This window comes from Coregonus clupeaformis, chromosome 21 (genome assembly GCF_020615455.1).
Source record: "Coregonus clupeaformis isolate EN_2021a chromosome 21, ASM2061545v1, whole genome shotgun sequence".
In the NCBI taxonomy this organism is placed as follows: Eukaryota; Metazoa; Chordata; class Actinopteri; order Salmoniformes; family Salmonidae; genus Coregonus; species Coregonus clupeaformis.
In genome coordinates this window covers 49,247,887-49,265,386 of record NC_059212.1, presented here as the reverse complement: position 1 = coordinate 49,265,386, position 17,500 = coordinate 49,247,887, and positions in this window count along the sequence as shown.

The following is a 17,500-nucleotide window of genomic DNA, read 5'->3' as shown; positions in this document are numbered from 1 at the left end:
ACGTTTGCCCACTGACAAAGAAATGATCAGTCTATAATTTTAATGGTAGGTTTATTTGAACAGTGAGAGACAGAATAACAAACAAAAAAATGGCATGTCAAAAATTTTATAAATTGATTTGCATTTTAATGAGGGAAATAAGTATTTGACCCCCTCTCAATCAGAAAGATTTCTGGCTCCCAGGTGTCTTTTATACAGGTAACGAGCTGAGATTAGGAGCACACTCTTAAAGGGAGAGTGTTGTTACCTGTATAAAAGACACCTGTCCACAGAAGCAATCAATCAATCAGATTCCAAACTCTCCACCATGGCCAAGACCAAAGAGCTCTCCAAGGATGTCAGGGACAAGATTGTAAACCTACACAAGGCTGGAATGGGCTACAAGACCATCGCCAAGCAGCTTGGTGAGAAGGTGACAACAGTTGGTGCGATTATTCGCAAATGGAAGAAACACAAAATAACTGTCAATCTCCCTCGGCCTGTGGCTCCATGCAAAATCTCACCTTGTGGAGTTGCAATGATCATAAGAACAGTGAGGAATCAGCCCAGAACTACACGGGAGGATCTTGTCAATGATCTCAAGGCAGCTGGGACCATAGTCACCAAGAAACAATTGGTAACACACTACGCCGTGAAGGACTGAAATCCTGCAGCGCCCGCAAGGTCCCCCTACTCAAGAAAGCACATATACAGGGCCGTCTGAAGTTTGCCAATGAACATCTGATTGATTCAGTGGAGAACTGGGTGAAAGTGTTGTGGTCAGATGAGACCAAAATCGAGCTCTTTGGCATCAACTCAACTCGCCGTGTTTGGAGGAGGAGGAATGCTGCCTATGACCCCAAGAACACCATCCCCACCGTCAAACATGGAGGTGGAAACATTATGCTTTGGGGGTGTTTTTCTGCTAAGAAACGTCTGACCTCTGTGATTGCCAACAAGGGTTTTTCCACCAAGTACTAAGTCATGTTTTGCAGAGGGGTCAAATACTTATTTCCCTCATTAAAATGCTAATCAATTTATAACATTTTTGACATGCGTTTTTCTGTATTTTTTTGTTGTTATTCTGTCTCTCACTGTTCAAATAAACCTACCATTAAAATTATAGACTGATCATGTCTTTGTCAGTGGGCAAACGTACAATATCAGCAGGGGATCAAATACTTTTTTCCCTCACTGTACATATCAATACAAACACACAAACTATCTAGGTCAAATAGGGGAGAGGTGTTGTGCCGTGAGGTGTTGCTTTATCTGTTTTTAGAAACCAGGTTCGCTGTTTATTTGAGCAATATGAGATGGAACGGAGTTCCATGCAATAATGGCTCTATATAATACTGTACGCTTTCTTGAATTTGTTTTGGATTTAGGGACTGTGAAAAGACCCCTGGTGGCATGTCTAGTGGGGTAAGTGTGTGTGTCAGAGCTGTGTGTAAGTTGACTATGCAAACAATTTGGGATTTTCAACACATTCATGTTTCTCTTAAAAAGAAGAAGTGATGCAGTCAATCTCTCCTCAACTCTTAGCCAAGAGAGACTGGCTTGCATAGTATTTATATCAGCCCTCTGATTACAATGAAGAGCAAGACGTGCCGTTCTGTTTTGGGCCAGCTGCAGCTTAACTAGGTCTTTCCTTGCAGCACTGGACCACACGACTGGACAATCATCAAGATTAGACAAAACTAGAGCCTGCAGAACTTGCTTTTTGGAGTGTGGTGTCAAAAAAGCAGAGCATCTCTTTATTACGGACAGACCTCTCCCCATCTTTACAACCATTGAATCTATATGTTTTGACCATGATAGTTTACAATTTAAGGTAACGCCAAGTAATTTAGACTCCTCAACTTGTTCAACAGCCACACCATTCATTATCAGATTCAGCTGAGGTCTAGAACTTAGGGAATGATTTGAACCAAATACAATGCTCTTAGTTTTAGAGATGTGCAGGACCAGTTTATTACTGGCCACCCATTCCAAAACTGACTGAAACTCTTTGTTAAGGGTTTCGGTGACTTCATTAGCTGTGGTTGCTGATGCGTATATGGTTGAATCATCAGCATACATGGACACACATGCTTTGTTTAATGCCAGTGGCAGGTCATTGGTAAAAATAGAAAAGAGTAGAGGGCCTAGAGAGCTGCCCTGTGGTACACCACACTTTACATGTTTGACATTAGAGAAGCTTCCATTAAAGAAAACTATTTGACTTCTATTAGATAGATAGCTCTGAATCCACAATATGGCAGAGGTTGAAAAGCCATAACACATACGTTTTTTTCAACAACAGGTTATGGTCAATAATATCAAAGGCTGCACTGAAATCTAACAGTACAGCTCCCACTATCTTCTCATTATAAATGTATTTCAACCAATCATCAGCCATTTGTGTCAGTGCAGTACATGTTGAGTGCCCTTCTCTATAAGCATGTTGAAAGTCTGTTGTTAATTTGTTTACAGAGAAATAGCATTGTATTTGGTCAAACACCATTTGTAGCTTAGTGGTTAAGAGCGTTGTGCCAGTAACCGAAAGGTTGCTGGTTCTAATCCCCGAGCCGACTAGGTGAAAAATCTGTCGATGTGCCCTTGAGCAAGGCACTTAACCCTAATTGCTCATGTAAGTCGCTCTGGATAAGAGTGTCTGCTAATAATATATTCAGAGCCATATCCCTGTAATGCTTAGAGAAGATCTTATTTGAAGTGTTGTGATTGCAGGTTCACTTGCCACATCTAAAGCCTTTTCTTTTGGGGTGTTGCTATAGGCCACCAAATGCGAACAGTCAGTATTGAAATAATATGTGTGAAATGCTTGATAGTGTATGTGATGTAAACAGAGAGGTCTACTTTCTTGGGGACCTGAATATTGACTGGTTTTCATCAAGCTGTCCGCTCAAGAGGAAGCTTCTTACTGTAACCAGTGCCTGTAATCTGGTTCAGGTTATTAATCAACCTACCAGGGTGTTTACAAACACTACAGGAACAAGATCATCCACATGTATCGATCACATTTTTGTGGTGCGATCATTTCCCTCACTTTGTCCTCAGACTCCGTCCAGGTCTCATGTGGAGATTCTGCAATTCCGTCCACAACCATGTTGTTACGCCTTGATTGTCCCTCAAGATTTATCCGTCATTATTATCATGGATTCACAGACAGAACTGATGTCCTCTCTCAATGACTTACAGATTGCTGTAATCTTGCCGTTCTCCTGTTTCAACTCATCGAGCTGACCCTGGGAGAACTGCAAACTGTTCTTTAGGTCCTGGACCTCTCTGGTCAGGTCGTCCATTATTTTATTAGTCGAATCCACCAGTATTTGGACAAAGCACTTGAAGCTATTTTCTTGTTGTTGTAACAACTGCTTGTAGAACTATTTTTGTTTGTTTAAAAGATCCTTCACATGTGATAGAGAGACAACACTGTCCTCGACAACGGTACGCTCGCCAGCGTTGGTCTTTGTCATGGTAGCTAGCAATGTAGGTTACGCTGTTACTCCTCGCAGTTCCAGACATGGCAGGTCATAGGGAAGATTGAAAACAACAAACAGCAGGGATCTAGACATCCACAAACCAGGGACAATCCGCGGTCCCAGCCACAATGGCTCACTGCGTCGCGGGCTGCGTTCAAGCCTTCAAGAAAACCTTGCTAGGTTGATATGCTGCTAGCTAGCTGCTAGGCTAGCTGCAACGCCAAATAGCTCCTCAGACCCGTCCTTGGTCGGCAGGATCACTGGACAGAGACTAGCAATCCCAGCAACTGATGCCAACTATGTCACGGGATCCAAACAAAAAAAGTTAGTTAGCTAAAAAAACAACTTCCCAATACACTTTCAAAACAACACACTTTTCAAAACAACTTCCTCGTTCCACGTTCAACAGGCCAAGACTACACTGACAGAACGTAACGTCATACAACATACTGAAATGTTTAATTTTATGAATGAGAAGGAATGTCTTTGCAACTACTCTCTTTGGGTCTGTTAGACATTTTAAACAGGTGCATAAACACACAAACAATCTGACAAACAATAAACCTCTCCCCATCTTTACAACCATTGAATCTATATGTTTTGACCATGATAGTTTACAATTTAAGGTAACGCCAAGTAATTTAGACTCCTCAACTTGTTCAACAGCCACACCATTCATTACCAGATTCACCTGAGGTCTAGAACATAGGGAATGATTTGTACCAAATACAATGCTCTTAGTTTTAGAGATGTTCAGGACCAGTTTATTACTGGCCACCCATTCCAAAACTGACTGCAACTCTTTGTTAAGGGTTTCGGTGACTTCATTAGCTGTGGTTGCTGATGCGTATATGGTTGAATCATCAGCATACATGGACACACATGCTTTGTTTAATGCCAGTGGCAGGTCATTGGTAAAAATAGAAAAGAGTAGAGGGCCTAGAGAATAAACTATAGCCTACAGCTAGTATGTCTACATTTCAACATAAGACAGGGGCTGCTTACCACATTAATAGCACCGCCGCTTCCCACTCTCACTCCTAAGCCAGAATCTTTCATCGATCAACACAACCTCCAGAGTACCGAGCACTTGTCATCGCCGGTGCCGGTCTACTGTGAGTTAGCCAAATTATTTCGGGCAATAGTTTCAGCTAGTGTGCGACCGTGGCAAATGTGGTTTGACTTTGGATAGCCTATCTCCGGACCTAATTAGGGACCGTCAATAAATGACACAATGTAAATGAGACAATATTTTCATGTTGCAGACCTTTTTGTTTTCTCATTAAATGCTTTCAATATTTGTAAATACATTTCTACAATTTATAGTTGGTTTGAGGTTTTTAAGTCATTGTAATTTGGAGCTATTGGAATTTTAACATAATTGTCCCATGTACATTGTGTAATTTACCAATGGTCCCTAACTAGCCCCATAGGAATATCCAAAGTCAACCCACATTTACCACAGGCATTACGATCGGGTTGTGTGCAGCTGCAATCCGAATTGATGATTACTTGTGTGCTGCCAGCTGTGCATGTGGGCAGGATTGAAACAAACCTAGCCTTTATGTTGTGATGCAGTCACGACCACAAGTCTCACAAAACTATTTTTTGGACAAGACTGACTTTATGACCAAAATTACCCTATTTACAATTTGTTGTCAATTTTGACACTAGGATATATGTTTCTGACTCATATCGATGTCACGTAGGCTGTTTTGTAAACGAGAAGTTGATTTTTAGGGGAAGTTGCTCTTTCACCCTTAAATTTCCACTGCAGTCAAAAATGTGATTTTCCTGCGTTTTATATATATTTATATACAATACCAGTCAAAAGTTTGGACACACCTACTCATTCAAGGGTTATTCTTTATTTTTTACTATTTTCTACAATGTAGAATAATAGTGAAGACATCAAAACTATGAAATAACACATATGGAATCTACGTAGTAACCAAAAAAGTGTTAAACAAATCAAAATATATTTTAGATTTTAGATTCTTCAAAGTAGCTACCCTTTGCCTTGATGACAGCTTCGCACACTCTTGGCATTCTCTCAACCAGTTTCATGAGGTAGTCACCTGGAATGCATTTCAATTAACAGGTGTGCCTTGTTAAAAGTTAATTTGTGGAATTTCTTTCCTTCCTTGAGCCAATCAGCTGTGTTGTGACAAGATAGGGTTGGTATACAGAAGATGGCCCTATTTGGTAAAAGACCAAGTCCATATTATGGCAAGAACAGCTAAAATAAGCAAAGAGAAACCCCATTAAGGATATAACTCCTCCCCTGTTTAAACCACATTGAGGAAATAACCTCTCTTGACTGACAGCTACAAATGTATGTCAGTCTAGTACATATAAATTGTCTTCAGTCTGTCAGTCAAGAGGGGTTCTGTGGAGTAAAATTAATCTCATGTCAATTTACAATTCAAATCTCCATGGGAAGAAAAAAAAGCAGTAGAGAAAGACACTATGAAAATGCATGGAATTGAATAAATGAGGGACCATGGTAAGAATAATATCTGTCTTGATATGTTCCTGTGGGATTCATGGTAATATGACAGGAATTAAATGGTGAGATCTAATTTCTTAAACATTCTTTCTCACTAAGAGTTTAACCCCCCCGGTACCCCGTGTATATAGCCAAGTTACCGTTACTCATTGTGTATTCACTCCTGTTATTATTTTTCTATTTAACTCTCTGCATTGTTGGGAAGGGCCCGTAAGTAAGCATTTCACTGTTAATCTACACCAGTTTTTTACGAAGCTATTGACAAATAAAATTTGATTTGATTTTAAACATCAACAAATAGGGCACTGACAGTTTCAGTGTAGCTAATAGCTAGCATGATAACATTATATAGCTAACCTTATCTAGCTAGGTAATGTTATCTGTTGTTGGTGTTTTTATTTTTTTACTGTATTCAAAAGACTAGCCAGCTGGCTCTATGGCTGCTTCTGGAGCTGGATATGTCATACGCATTGATTTAGGGAAAACTTCGCCACAGATGGAAACCGCCTGACTTCGCCAGCTATTGTTATCGCCAAAGTTTTTGGCATCTTCCATAAATTGAAGCCGCGAACCGAATCCGCCATAGAAATAGTTAGAAAGAATAAGATGACGCTCCGGTAATATGGATAACTATTGAAAGAGCTGGACACGGTGCAACCTTTGGTAGGTAGGCTGCTGGCAGGCTTCAGCTGCAAAGCCAAGTCAGCCTGTGCTCATGGTTCTCAAAGGGGAAAGTGAAATGATGACTTTGCTCTTGATCATGCATGCCGCAAATGACATGTAACTACGGTGAGGGAAAAAAGTATTTGATTCCCTGCTGATTTTGTACGTTTGCCCACTGACAAAGAAATGATCAGTCTATAACTTTAATGGTAGGTTTATTTGAACAGTGAGAGACAGAATAACAACCAAAAAATCCAGAAAAACGCATGTCAAAATGTTATAAATTGATAAGTATTTGACCCCTCTGCAAAACATGACTTAGTACTTTTACATTTACATCATTTAGCAGATGCTCTTATCCAGAGCGACTTACAAATTGGTGCATTCAACTTCTGATAGCAAGTGGGACAACCACTTTTTTTCTTCTTTTTTTTAATGGGGGGGGTAGAAGGATTGCTATATACTATTCCAGGTATTCCTTAAAGAGGTAGGGTTTCAAGTGTCTCCGGAAGGTGGTCAGTGACTCCGCTGTCCTGGCGTCGTGGGGGAGCTTGTTCCACCATTGGGGTGCCAGAGCAGCAAATAGCTTTGACTGGGCTGAGCAGGAACTGTGCTTCTGTAGAGGTAGGGGAGCTAGCAGGCCAGAGGTGGATGAACGTAGTTCCCTCGTTTGGGTGTAGGGTCTGATCAGAGCCTGAAGGTAAGGAGGTGCTGTTCCCCTCACAGCTCCGTAGGCAAGCACCATGGTCTTGTAGTAGATGCGAGCCTCAACTGGAAGCCAGTGGAGTGTGCGGAGGAGCGGGGTGACATGAGAGAACTTGGGAAAGTCGAACACCAGACGGGCTGCGGCGTTCTGGATAAGTTGTAGGGTTTTAATTGCACAGGCAGGGAGCCCAGCCAACAGCGAGTTGCAGTAATCCAGACGGAAGATGACAAGTGCCTGGATTAGGACCTGTGCCGCTTTCTGTGTAAGGTAGGGTCTTACTCTGCGAATGTTGTAGAGCATGAACCTGCAGGATCGGGTCACCGCTTTGATGTTAGTGGAGAAAGACAGGGTGTTGTCCAGGGTCACGCCAAGGCTCTTTGCACTCTGGGAGGAGGACACAATGGAGTTGTCAACCGTGATGGCAAGATCATGGAGCGGGCAGTCCTTCCCAGGGAGGTAGAGCAGCTCTATCTTGCCGAGGTTCAGCTTGAGGTGGTGATCCGACATCCACACTGATATGTCTGCCAGACATGCAGAGATTCGATTCGCCACCTGGTTATCAGAAGGGGGAAAGGAGAAAATTAATTGTGTGTCGTCTGCGTAGCAATGATAGGAGAGACCATGTGAGGATATGACAGAGCCAAGTGACTTGGTGTATAGAGAGAATAGGAGAGGGCCTAGAACTGAGCCCTGGGGGACACCAGTGGTGAGAGCACGTGGTGCGGGGACAGATTCTCGCCACGCCACCTGGTAGGAGCGACCTGTCAAGTAGGACGCAATCCAACAGTGAGCAGCGCCGGAGATGCCCAGCTCGGAGAGGGTGGAGAGGACGATCTGATGGTTCACAGTATCAAAGGCAGCGGATAGGTCTAGAAGGATAAGAGCAGAGGATGGAGAGAGTTAGCTTTTGCAGTGCGGAGAGCCTCTGAGACACAGAGAAGAGCAGTCTCAGTTGAATGACCAGTCTTGAAACCTGACTGGTTTGGATCAAGAAGGTCATTCTGAGAGAGAGATAGCAGGAGAGTTGGCTAGAGACGGCACGCTCAAGAGTTTTTGGCAAAACCCTTGTTGGCAATCTGATAGAAGAATTAGGTAATGACTAATTATTACACTCCACTTTGTGAAATGTGTTAGAATCATGAGACTACTACCTAGTAATGTATGAGCGTAGGACCAGTAAAGATTATGACATTGTGTTACTATTTAGCAATGTGAGTAAGAGTTAGGCCAGACAACAAAGGACAAGGAGAACTGTCTACAGACAACTGAGAAACCAAGATAAAGAAATAGGGAGGAGAGAAACGGTTAGGCTTGGAAGAGAGTATTGTGAGGACGGCGATAACTGAGGAAGTAGACTATGATAAGAACATGTGTGTTTGTGTGTGTGTGACCTGATGGTCAGGAGAGCAGAGGAAAACATGAGCTAAACCCAGGTACAGTGGAAAAATACAGCCGCCTAAATCGGGGTGGGGTTTTTGTATGACGTGTGTGTATAAAAGATGGACTCTGAAATTGTGATAACAGAATTCTCTGGGCAGAATTCTCAGAATAAAGACCTGGCTATTGCACTGAGGCTCTGTCCGTTTCTTGAACCAAAGTCTTACAAACTTTGGGAAACGCACAGAGACACTGAAATAGTTAGTTAATAAATTCTCTTAACACAATCACAGAGGTCAGACGTTTCTTGTAGTTGGCCACCAGGTTTGCACACATCTCAGGAGGGATTTTGTCCCACTCCTCTATGCAGATCTTCTCCATGTCATTAAGGTTTCGAGGCTGACGTTTGGCAACTCGAACCTTCAGCTCCCTCCACAGATTTTCAATGGGATTAAGGTCTGGAGACTGGCTAGGCCACTCCAGGACCTTAATGTGCTTCTTCTTGAGCCACTCCTTTGTTGCCTTGGCCGTGTGTTTTGGGTCATTGTCATGCTGGAATACCCATCCACGACCCATTTTCAATGCCCTGGCTGAGGGAAGGATGTTCTCACCCAAGATTTGACGGTACATGGCCCCCATCCATCGTCCCTTTGATGCGGTGAAGTTGTCCTGTCCCCTTAGCAGAAAAACACCCCCAAAGCATAATGTTTCCACCTCCATGTTTGACGGTGGGGATGGTGTTCTTGGGGTCATAGGCAGCATTCCTCCTCCTCCAAACACGGCGAGTTGAGTTGATGCCAAAGACCTCCATTTCGGTCTCATCTGACCATAACACTTTCACCCAGTTCTCCTCTGAATCATTCAGATGTTCATTGGCAAACTTCAGACGGGCATGTATGTGCTTTCTTGAGCAGGGGGACCTTGCGGGCGCTGCAGGATTTCAGTCCTTCACGGCGTAGTGTGTTACCAATTGTTTTCTTGGTGACTATGGTCCCAGCTGCCTTGAGATCATTGACAAGATCCTCCTGTGTAGTTCTGGGCTGATTCCTCACCGTTCTCATGATCATTGCAACTCCACGAGGTGAGATCTTGCATGGAGCCCCAGGCCGAGAGAGATTGACAGTTATTTTGTGTTTCTTCCATTTGTGAATAATCGCACCAACTGTTGTCACCTTCTCACCAAGCTGCTTGGCGATGGTCTTGTAGCCCATTCCAGCCTTGTGTAGGTCTACAATTTTATCCCTGACATCCTTGGAGAGCTCTTTGGTCTTGGCCATGGTGGAGAGTTTGGAATCTGATAGATTGATTGCTTCTGTGGACAGGTGTCTTTTATACAGGTAACAAGCTGAGATTAGAAGCACTCCCTTTAAGAGTGTGCTCCTAATCTCAGCTCGTTACTTGTATAAAAGACACCTGGGAGCCAGAAATCTTTCTGATTGAGAGGGGGTCAAATACTTATTTCCCTCATTAAAATGCAAATCAATTTATAACATTTCTGACATGCGTTTTTCTGGATTTTACATTTCTTGAAATCTCTTTTGCGGATGCCTTTTTATTATCTGTATAAACAATTGTGGTTTCTAGCTAACGTTACACCGAGCAAAAGTTTAGTGGTCAAATCCATTCATCTTGGGGCGATTGGGGGAGCGGGTTTGCAAAATGCTATCATAGCATGCAATTATACCATTTATAAAATGGTCTTATATATTTTTTTGATACAGACGAACAAAAAATAAGTAAACATTTACAAATTATTATACAGTGGGGAAAAAAAGTATTTAGTCAGCCACCAATTGTGCAAGTTCTCCCACTTAAAAAGATGAGAGAGGCCTGTAATTTTCATCATAGGTACACGTCAACTATGACAGACAAATTGAGAAAAAAAAATCCAGAAAATCACATTGTAGGATTTTTAATGAATTTATTTGCAAATTATGGTGGAAAATAAGTATTTGGTCACCTACAAACAAGCAAGATTTCTGGCTCTCACAGACCTGTAACTTCTTCTTTAAGAGGCTCCTCTGTCCTCCACTCATTACCTGTATTAATGGCACCTGTTTGAACTTGTTATCAGTATAAAAGACACCTGTCCACAACCTCAAACAGTCACACTCCAAACTCCAAACTCCACTATGACCAAAGAGCTGTCAAAGGACACCAGAAACAAAATTGTAGACCTGCACCAGGCTGGGAAGACTGAATCTGCAATAGGTAAGCAGCTTGGTTTGAAGAAATCAACTGTGGGAGCAATTATTAGGAAATGGAAGACATACAAGACCACTGATAATCTCCCTCGATCTGGGGCTCCATGCAAGATCTCACCCCGTGGGGTCAAAATGATCACAAGAACGGTGAGCAAAAATCCCAGAACCACACGGGGGGACCTAGTGAATGACCTGCCATCAGTAACACACTACGCCGCCAGGGACTCAAATCCTGTAGTGCCAGATGTGTCCCCCTGTTTAAGCCAGTACATGTCCTGGCCCGTCTGAAGTTTGCTAGAGTGCATTTGGATGATCCAGAAGAGGATTGGGAGAATGTCATATGGTCAGATGAAACCAAAATATAACTTTTTGGTAAAAACTCAACTCGTCGTGTTTGGAGGACAAAGAATGCTGAGTTGCATCCAAAGAACACCATACCTACTGTGAAGCATGGGGGTGGAAGCATCATGCTTTGGGGCTGTTTTTTCTGCAAAGGGACCAGGACGACTGATCCGTGTAAAGGAAAGAATGAATGGGGCCATGTATCGTGAGATTTTGAGTGAAAACCTCTTTCCATCAGCAAGGGCATTGAAGATGAAACGTGGCTGGGTCTTTCAGCATGACAATGATCCCAACACACCGCCCGGGCAACGAAGGAGTGGCTTCGTAAGAAGCATTTCAAGGTCCTGGAGTGGCCTAGCCAGATCTCAACCCCATAGAAAATCTTTGGAGGGAGTTGAAAGTCCGTGTTGCCCAGCGACAGCCCCAAAACATCACTGCTCTAGAGGAGATCTGCATGGAGGAATTTAATTAAATAGTGATCCATTCTGACTACTACATTTGTCGTCACACAGGACCACGTTCTGAAACAGACCAATCACGGGCCGGCAGGCTACGAGGAGTCTCCAGATTGACACTCTCAGGAAGAATGAAAACCCCCATGATCCTTTGCTAGTTACGGCCGCTTTCACAATGATTATTATTATATATTTTTTGTGCCGTTCAGCCTCATTCAGCAATATGGCACGCTTCAAATAAAAATACTTCTGGCATCATGTGCCATCGGGAGTTTTCCATAGGAACACGTGGATGCCGTCAGTGCTCTCACCATCTACTGGTTGCAATATCTATTGTAGCTACAGTACATGATGAGACTCTAATTAACAACCTGTAAAAGGCAGACAGACAATGGCTGCGTCCCAAATAGCACCCTATTCCCTATATAGCGCACTACTTTTGACCAAGGTCCATAGGGCTCTGGTCAAAAGTAATGCATTATATAGTGATTGTATTTGTATTATCGACAGGGAGTCATAGGGTGCTATTTGGGACCTATACAATGTATACGAAATAAATGGGGGAAATTAGTATTTATTTACATCCCAAATGGCACCCTTTTCCCTTTATAGTGCACTACTTTTGACCAGAGCCCTATCTCTGGTCAAAAGTACACTCTTATAATTGGTGGTGTCTCAAAAACCCTGGAGTTCCTCAAGGAACCATTGCTTGTTCATATTTGCACCTTTGGCTAGTTCAGGGATTCATGGAGGAACCTTTAATGGTTCAACGTAGCAACGGAGTGGAGGCGTGGCTTAATAGGGGCATAGCTTTCAAGGGATACTTCGGGATTTGAGGAAATCAGGACTTTATCTACTTCCCCAGAGTCAGATGAACTCGTGGACACCATTTTTATGTCTCTGTGTCCAATATGAAGGAAGTTGGAGATAGTTTCGGGAGCCAATGCTAACTAGCGTTAAACTTAGCAATTGCGTTAGTGCTAGTTAGCAACTTCCTTCAAACTGCACGCAGGATCCCTTTAAGATAAATCTTTTTTTTGGGGCCACCCATTATAGTAAATGTGATTCCTTTAAATCTGTTCTGTTGTATTGCCATCACCTGCTTGTAGCTTCAAGGAGGCTAACAGATGTGATTTATCTTCAACGCTCCTAAATATTTTTGATAAAATAATATTCATAATCTTCTAACTCATGATATATGGCTGGCTGACTAGAGGCCTGTGTAGATATTTTAGTAGGCCTACAGTATATGGTGGTTAGCTAGAGTCAACTACCTCTGTCGCCGCTGACACACGTGCAACTCCTGACTGAAGAAAGGATGGTTGGGTCTGAGGGTCGTAGATGCAGCGGCTCCTCTCACTCTTTCTGCCTCTCTCCTCTCTGCTGAGCGTATCAGCCAACCAGAACCAATATTGACGATGATGTTAATCAAATCTTATCAATTGTTACACGGACGTTAAGCTGCAGTTGCTATGGCGGTACTGTTGAGATTTAAGCTAGGTAGCTTGCTACCACAAGAGGTTGCTGAGGGGAGGACGGCTCCCAACAATTGCCGTAACGGAGCGAATGGAATGGCATCAAACACCATGGTAACCACTTGTTTGATGTATTTGATACCGATTCCACTCTATTCTGCTTCAGCCCTTGACACAAGCCCGTCCTCCCTTAACACAAGCCCGTCCTCCCTTAACACAAGCCCGTCCTCCCTTAACACAAGCCCGTCCTCCCTTAACACAAGCCCGTCCTCCCTTAACACAAGCCCGTCCTCCCTTAACACAAGCCCGTCCTCCCTTAACACAAGCCCGTCCTCCCTTAACACAAGCCTGTCCTCCCTTAACACAAGCCCGTCCTCCCTTAACACAAGCCCGTCCTCCCTTAACACAAGCCCGTCCTCCCTTAACACAAGCCCGTCCTCCCTTAACACGAGCCCGTCCTCCCTTAACACGAGCCCGTCCTCCCTTAACACGAGCCCGTCCTCCCTTAACACGAGCCCGTCCTCCCTTAACACGAGCCCGTCCTCCCTTAACACGAGCCCGTCCTCCCTTAACACAAGCCCGTCCTCCTTAACACGAGCCCGTCCCTCCCTTAACACGAGCCCGTCCTCCCTTAACACGAGCCCGTCCTCCCTTAACACGAGCCCGTCCTCCCTTAACACAAGCCCGTCCTCCCTTAACACAAGCCCGTCCTCCCTTAACACAAGCCCGTCCTCCCTTAACACAAGCCCGTCCTCCCTTAACACAAGCCCGTCCTCCCTTAACACAAGCCCGTCCTCCCTTAACACAAGCCCGTCCTCCCTTAACACAAGCCCGTCCTCCTTAACACAAGCCCGTCCTCCCTTAACACAAGCCCGTCCTCCCTTAACACAAGCCCGTCCTCCCTTAACACAAGCCCGTCCTCCCTTAACACAAGCCCGTCCTCCCTTAACACAAGCCCGTCCTCCTTAACACGAGCCCGTCCTCCCTTAACACGAGCCCGTCCCTCCCTTAACACGAGCCCGTCCTCCTTAACACAAGCCCGTCCTCCCTTAACACAAGCCCGTCCTCCCTTAACACAAGCCCGTCCTCCCTTAACACAAGCCCGTCCTCCCTTAACACAAGCCCGTCCTCCCTTAACACAAGCCCGTCCTCCCTTAACACAAGCCCGTCCTCCCTTAACACAAGCCCGTCCTCCCTTGACACAAGCCCGTCCTCCCTTAACACAAGCCCGTCCTCCCTTAACACAAGCCCGTCCTCCCTTAACACAAGCCCGTCCTCCCTTAACACGAGCCCGTCCTCCCTTAACACAAGCCCGTCCTCCCTTAACACAAGCCCGTCCTCCCTTAACACAAGCCCGTCCTCCCCAATTAAGATGCCACCAACCTCTTGTGATTGCGACACACACTCACGCATCTCAAGACGTGCATGTTTGGATCTCCGTGGGCAACCAATCTCCGTGGGCAACCAATCGTGTGCGAGCTCCAGGGCAGAACCAACAGGCGCAACCAACGGATGGGGTGGGGGGGTGGTGGACAACATGTGGAACAACAACAAAAACTGTAATACAAAAAAATATATTATACCACTACCCAAAAGGGCGCTTGGCGAGTTGGAGGTAAAATAGGCAGGTTCTCAGGCACAGGTAGACCTCTATCTGACTATCCCTTCATCTGGCCTCCTCTCCTTGTTACTGCCGACCAGCTCCATTGGTATTTATAGCTCACCAAATAAATCTCACTCAACCAAGGTAGATACTGTATGTAGATGGAAGGGTTCTCAAGTGTGGCAGAAGGAAAATAGAGTGGTTGTTAAATGGTGGTCCTCTGTAGCTCAGCTGGTAGAGCACGGCGCTTGTAACGCCAAGGTAGTGGGTTCGATCCCCGGGACCACCCATACACAAAAAAAATGTATGCACGCATGACTGTAAGTCGCTTTGGATAAAAGCGTCTGCTAAAATGGCATATTATTATTATTTAAATAATGAGTGAAGTTTACTGCGTGTTGGCAGACATTGACTCATAGTACTGTAAAAAACAGGGTTTTTCGACCAACAACCTTTTCAGTGACCAGTTGAAGTCGGAAGTTTACATACACTTAGGTTGGAGTTATTAAAACTCGTTTTTCAACCACTACACAAATTTCTTGTTAACAAACTATAGTTTTGGCAAATCGGTTAGGACATCTACTTTGTGCATGACACAAGTAATTTTTCTAACAATTGTTTACAGACAGATTATTTCACTTATAATTCACTGTATCACAATTCCAGTGGGTCAGAAGTTCACTGTGCCTTTAAACAGCTTGGAAAATTCCAGAAAATGATGTCATGGCTTTAGAAGCTTCTGATAGGCTAATTGACATCATTTGAGTCAATTGGAGGTGTACCTGTGGATGTATTTCAAGACCTAACTTCAAACTCAGTGCCTCTTTGCTTGACATCATGGGAAAATCAAAAGAAATCAGCCAAGACCTCAGAAAAAAAATTGTAGACCTCTAAAAGTCTGGTTCATCCTTGGGAGCCATTTCCAAATGCCTGAAGGTACCACGTTCATCTGTACAAACAATAGTATGCAAGTATAAACACCATGGGACCACGCAGCCGTCATACCGCTCAGGAAGGAGACGCATTCTGTCTCCTAGAGATGAACGTACTTTGGTGCGAAAAGTGCAAATCAATCCCAGAACAACAGCAAAGGATCTTGTGAAGATGCTGGAGGAAATCGGTACAAAAGTATCTATATCCACAGTAAAACGAGTCCTATATCGACATAACCTGAAAGGCCTCTCAGCAAGGAAGAAGCCACTTCTCCAAAACCGCCATAAAAATGACAGACTACGGTTTGCAACTGCACATGGGGACAAAGATCGTACTTTTTGGAGAAATGTACTCTGGTCTGATGAAACAAAAATAGAACTGTTTGTCCATTATGACCATAGTTATGTTTGGAGGAAAAAGGGGGGCTTGCAAGCCGAAGAACACCATCCCAACCATGAAGCACGGGGGTGGCAGCATCATGCTGTGGGGGTGCTTTGCTTCAGGAGGAACTGGTGCACTTCACAAAATAGATGGCATCATGAGGAAGGAAAATTATGTGGATATATTGAAGCAACATCTCAAGACATCAGTCAGGAAGTTAAAGCTTGGTTGCAAATGGTCAATGACCGCAAGGATATTTCCAAAGTTGTGGCAAAATGGCTTAAGGACAACAAAGTCAAGGTATTGGAGTGGCCATCACCAAGCCCTGACCTCAATCCTATAGAAAATGTGTGGGCAGAACTGAAAAAGCGTGGGCGTGCAAGGAGGCCTACAAACCTGACTCAGTTACACCAGCTCTGTCAGGAGGAATGGGCCAAAATTCACCCAACTTATTGTGGGAAGCTTGTGGAAGGCTACCCGAAACATTTGACCCAAGTTAAACAATTAAAGGCAATGCTACCAAATGCAAATTGAGTGTTGTAAACTTCTGACCCACTGGGAATGTGATGAAAGAAATGAAAGCTGAAATTAATAATTCTCTCTACTATTTTAAATGTAGTTTAAATGTATTTGGCTAAGGTATATGTAAACTTCCGACTTCAACTGTAACTTGATGAATATTACCATCACATTGTTTCTTTATGAATGAGTAACTCTAGATCAGGGATGGGCAACTTTGATTGGGTTGGGGGCCACAAAAAATCGGAACTCATCATGAGGGGCCGCAGTGGCTCGTGGGTCTGCATACCCTCATCCAGCAAAACATTTTATCGGCCCCCAATCTCGACAGCGAAGATAAAAAAATATACGTTTTAGAGTTCATTTCCTGCAATTCTACACATTTTTCTATGTGGCGTAGATGTCACGATCGTCGGGTACAGAGGACCAAGGCGCAGCGTGAAAGGTGAACATATTTATTAAATGATGATAACACGAACAAAACAACAAACGATAACGTGACGTCCTCGGTCTAACACAAACCACACTGGGGAAAACTGGCTGCTTAAGTATGGTTCCCAATCAGAGACAACAAGCAACAGCTGATACACGTTGCCTCTGATTGAGAACCACACTGGCCAACATAGAAATACAAAACTAGAACAAAAACAAATGAAAACTCACACCCTGGCTCAACATACTAGAGTCCCCAGAACCAGGGCATGACAGTACCCCCCCCCAAAGGCGCGGACTCCGGCCGCGCCAACCAAACACCACAGGGGAGGGACCGGGTGCGGATCCGGCTCCGAACATGATTCCCACTCCAACCCCCCAAAGTACCCCTGGTCCGGTCTGACGCTGCTGGCCGGAGCTGGACTGAACACCGGTGG